Source organism: Camelus ferus, chromosome 35 (assembly GCF_009834535.1).
Source record: "Camelus ferus isolate YT-003-E chromosome 35, BCGSAC_Cfer_1.0, whole genome shotgun sequence".
Lineage (NCBI taxonomy): Eukaryota > Metazoa > Chordata > Mammalia > Artiodactyla > Camelidae > Camelus > Camelus ferus.
In genome coordinates this window covers 4870872-4875724 of record NC_045730.1, presented here as the reverse complement: position 1 = coordinate 4875724, position 4853 = coordinate 4870872, and the positions used below count along the sequence as shown (strand labels likewise).

The window sequence follows — 4853 nt, the reverse complement described above, 5'->3', positions numbered from 1 at the left end:
GCCCTCTCATTCTACTCCAGTCAGCCTGCAGAGTTCCGGCCCTCTCCATGGAAAAGAAGGGGGCCCGATCTCTTGGAAGCTGGCACTCCTCTGGCCCCTTGGAAAGAGGGACACCCTCCATAGAATCCAAAATAAATAAATAAACAACTGCCTCGCGCTCCTAAGTGTTTATGTCCTTAGCCTTCACAGCAGTTTCTCCGGGAGAAGAATTAAAACACATCTCCACGCACCGGCACAGCCGTGGTCTGATTTCATTCCAGCAACTAAGGAACAACAGTGACAAAAGCGGGGCTCTTTTTTGTTGTTGTTGTTTAATTAAATTCTTTCAAGCCGTGTGGAGCAACACTGCTGGGCAGATCTTGTAAGAAGAGATAATTAAAACACAAACAAACTAGCTCTTTCGTTTGGAATAGCAGCCCGCGCACACGCTCGGGCCGGCTAGCCCCAGCCGGACCCCCGGGGAGCCGGGGCGTGAGGGCCGGGTCGCCTTTACAAACAGGTGCAGCGGCTGGTCAGCCGCCTGGGAAGCCCTTCTCGCTGGGAATCGGGCAGGATCTCTCGGGAAAGTCAGACTTTCTCTGAGACGTTTCCAGTGGCGCCGGGCCGATGAAATGATGCCCCCAGCAGTAGACTCTCAGTAGATGCAGGGGTCTCAGAAAAAGAGCTTCCTCACTCTGCAGCCTCGGCTTGAGGTGAGCCCGTCAGAAGCCTCTAGACCCTTAAAAGGGAACAAAAGTGAGAAAAAGAAAAATATTTGCACACATGTACGTTTCCCCCAAACGCCAGGAGATTCAGTGTTCGGATTCCACGTGTCAGATGATCTGATTCGGAGAGAAATATCGGTCTTTCCACACTATTTATGATGTTTGCAGGGGACGGTCGGTACAGCTGGCAGCCTCATTAAATGCAGTACGGGACGTTGCCCTGTGTGAATTCTCTGCGACAGCTCTGAGACCACGTAGCTTTTGGAGTGAGATCAACCCAAAATTGAATCGCGTCTTACCCTGGGGTCTTGACAAAGTCACGGCCCTTTCTGAGCATCCACCGCCTCACCGTGAAGTTGACGAGGGTGAGACCTGGCCCTGGAGCAGGTGTTGGCCACGCTCACTCCCGGGGCCTGGCTGACGTCAGCGCAGCTGTGATGGACAGCTCCAGGCACGTTCAAAGGTGTCCCACCTTGGGCAGAGCCCCGGTGTCTGTAGATTTTCTGCCTCCTGGCTTTCTCTGAGGGCCTTGGAAACCAGTCCATTCATGCACCAGTCCAGCCTAAAGTACAGGGAAATTACCATCCCACCCAGCCAGCTCCTCCCCGGGCAATCTTGAACCAATGGGAGACAGCGGCTAGTTACTGCATGAACGTCTGGCTTCTCAGCTCTCTGGGAGGGCAGCTCCTGAGTGATTTACGTGACCATTCTCTTGTCCCTCCCTCCCCCGATACTCCGTCATTTCACATTCCTCCTCCTGCACTGACTCCCAGATGAACTGCTGTCATCCAAGTCCACGTTTCAGGTTCTGCCCTAGAGAAACCTAAACGGGGACCCTAAGACGTTTCTCATGCTTTTCGCTGTATTTGTTGCATGGCTTAAATAAGATAACAGATGGAAAGATTTCTCTGTAAACTCTCAGCATATGGGCAAATATCGGTTACAAATATGAAAATGTTACTAGCCATTCTTTTAAGCTAAGTTTACACGGAAAACATAAAAATTATGCTATTATTTTATGTATTTTTCCTGTTATGACCATGCTGTATTTGTTATGTTTATAAACATGTTCAGGGCACCAAAACTATATGCAGCATTAAGAAAAGATAAATCAGTGGGCAGCTTTGAGGGAGAGAATTTCCCACATCCTATTCGGTCTCTGGAACTTTGCTCTGGTGTGTACTTTCTTTGGAAAATCTTCCTTAACCCCATACTCCCATCTAAGTCCTACTCATCCTTTAATACTTAGCTCATTCGTTCATGCATTAGTCACCAGTGTTTATGGGATGTTGCTATATGCCAAATGGAAGTATATTCTAGCATTTTCCACCTCAAAGATGCAAAATCCTTGACCTTGTCTCCTTCTCGAGCTACTCCCCTGGCTCTCTCCTCCCCTTCTCAGCCAAAATGTCTCAGGACAGTCCACGTGAACTCTCCTAACTGGCTCATCTCCCACAGCTACTGCTTAACTTAAAACTTCTCTTAGTAAGGTCAGGAGTTGCCTTTCTATGGACAACAGTCTCATTTTACTTGACTTCTAGTAACACTTCACACTCTGGGCCACTTGCTTGTTCTTCTCAGAGTGCACACAATGATGTTCATCAATTATTTGTCTGTCTGTTAAATGTCAGTCGCCCATCAAGGGCCATGGGAGCAGGAGCTGTGTCGGCTTGGCTCACCCCTGTCATCCAAGTGCCTGACATTTATATATTCACTTAGTTACCCATTTTTTTATTTAGCCAGTCAATCAACAGATGTGATCTGAGCATCTACCATGTGTCAGATGTGAAAGACATGTCCTGCCCTCACTGGAAGTTACCGCCTAGCGGAGAAGATGACTCTCAAGTATATAATGAGAACTACCTTTGACCTCAGGCCAAGAAGGAGCTGGTCCTCTCCCCTGGCCTCCTAGATCCACTGCACAGACACTGCTGCACAGTGTTTAGTCACTTGCCTCCCTCCTCCACTGGCCTGAGAACAGAGATGTTTTTCAGTTTGTATCTTTATCGCTAGTGTTTGGCTTGAATGCGAGACACATAGCAGTACTCCGTCAATGACAGCTGCATGTATTGGTTCAAAAACATGATGAATTAAGGAACGATCTGAGACTTGTAATTTTTTTTCCTTTTTATCGATCTTTTTTTTCCACATTTCCACCACAACTGTCCATTCACAAACGCAAACAGTACGAATGTACTGAAAGTCAACCATGATGCTAACATTTGCAAAAGGCTTCCAGAAGTCTCCATTTCCATTAGCAAACGCATCCTGACAGAACCTCAACCAAAAACCCTGGGCTGGGACATACCTAACTTCCACTAGAAAGAACATCTCCTCTTAACAAATATATGGATTTCTAACTAACATCTGTGGACGGCTTGGAACAATTGGGCACCAAGCCTTAAAGACACAACGCGTTACTGGCTTCAATCCACTGTAAAGATAAATTTGCCAATTCTTAGGAAAGCATGAATTACGATATCTGTATTTTCCAAATCCCGGGTTGCAAAACAGATTCTAACAGTGGATTTTTGTTTCTTGGGTGTAGTTTTATTATAAGACTTGGCAATTTAATTAATTGGATTCCAGGGTTTTTTTTTAATTGGAATTTCCTGAACTTGGAGATTCTTTAAGGAGGAAAATTGAGAATGAACATTTCAAGTAAAATCTGACCTAGAAAACAATGGCTCAGAGTCACCACGGCTGTAAACCACTAGACGTAAACTACAAACCACAATAATTTTTTGAGCCATCGTAAGTTTTGCAAATGCTTTATTTTAACTTAAGTTTGGCTTAGTAAATAGGTCTGGCATGGTTTTCGGGACTGCCAACTGGCCCAACTGCCAAAACCTATCCTTGGTTCATTTGTTACGGGCTGAAATTATACCATTAAAATATCATTCCTTTGGCTTAAGGCTTGGTTCTCTATGAAAATGCAAATATCAATGGGAAAGGCCACACCTAAAATAGTGACAGTCATTTACTCCTAACTCCTGTCCCAGAGTTTAAATATGAATAGAAAAAAATAAAAGGAAGGATAAAACACAGGCCCACTTAGAGGAAATGAGTCTTAAAAATAAAATCTGGAGAGTCTACATCACAAGGACATCTTTGCCTAAAACTCTGTCCTGGAAAAAAATACTTCTGGATCCCTGGGAACTGAGCTGTGTCAAGCAGTCTTTCTAGATGCGCATGTAGAGAAGAAAAACATAATCCGCAGGCAAGTCTTCCTGGAGACGTTTCTTGAAGTTTCTCTCGTTCCTTCCCCCGATTATAATAAACGGCTGATAATCTCAAAGTAAACTGCTTCTGATGTCTGTCACTTATTACTAAGCTGCTATATTTAGCATTCCTAGATAAATAAATTCATTCCTGGCCAACCCTGGAATTAAAGAACCCAAAAAGAGCTTTAGGAAATTCCCCTAGGTAATTGATACTTTTAACTGAGTCAGTCTTGGATTAAATACCTGAAATGAACTGTGAAGATGAGATGTAACTCCTAGGAGCCAACCACCCATGGCCAAAAAAGAAATCATCTGACGGCTTATTGCCTCAGAAAATCAACGTATCAAATATCCTATTCAAATTGCATCTTAAGGCGTGAAGAAGGAAGTTGAGTATAAACTCACTAAGATGATTTGGAAAGGAGCTACCTCGGTGTCATTAGAGAACTTGACCTTGATTCCGTTTCCTCCTCTGCCTGTCAAGTGGGAACGGAGTTTTCCTGTTCTTTCCATGAATGGCTTCCTCCCCGCACAGAACAGAGACAGCCAGGACAAGCACTGCCTGCTGGGCTGCACAGGTTTATTAGGACTTGGTCTCCACCTGAGGCCACGCCTCTCAGCCCGGACTCCCCTTCACATGGTTGTGTCTGATTGATGGCCGAACTGAAAGTAGACATTCCACACGGATCAGAATTGTGGGACACGGTCACGCACTGGTCACTCTAAACCACCAGGCTTGTCGATGATTAAATGCTTATTGGGGTGATGTCCCCCTAGTCAAGCAATAAAGATTTTTTAAGTTTTCTGTGATCAAGGCAAAGTGATTACCTGAGTGGGGGACCCAGACTTTAAAGCGATAGTGATGAAAATCTCTTCTGCTTAAATTTAAGGAATCAGGCTTAAAAATTATAGTCCTCTATCATAA

At 44.8% G+C, this 4853-nt stretch overlaps 1 long non-coding RNA gene across 1 annotated transcript; it reads right to left on the bottom strand.

Moving 5' to 3' along the window:
• Positions 1 to 346: 346 nt before the first annotated feature.
• LOC116661547 lies at positions 347 to 4458 on the bottom strand. The gene is made up of 3 exons (XR_004317425.1): positions 4358 to 4458; positions 1004 to 1266; positions 347 to 718 (listed from the first exon to the last, which is right to left on the bottom strand). It is a non-coding gene; the product is annotated as an uncharacterized LOC116661547 (long non-coding RNA).
• Between the last annotated feature and the right edge of the window lie 395 nt (positions 4459 to 4853).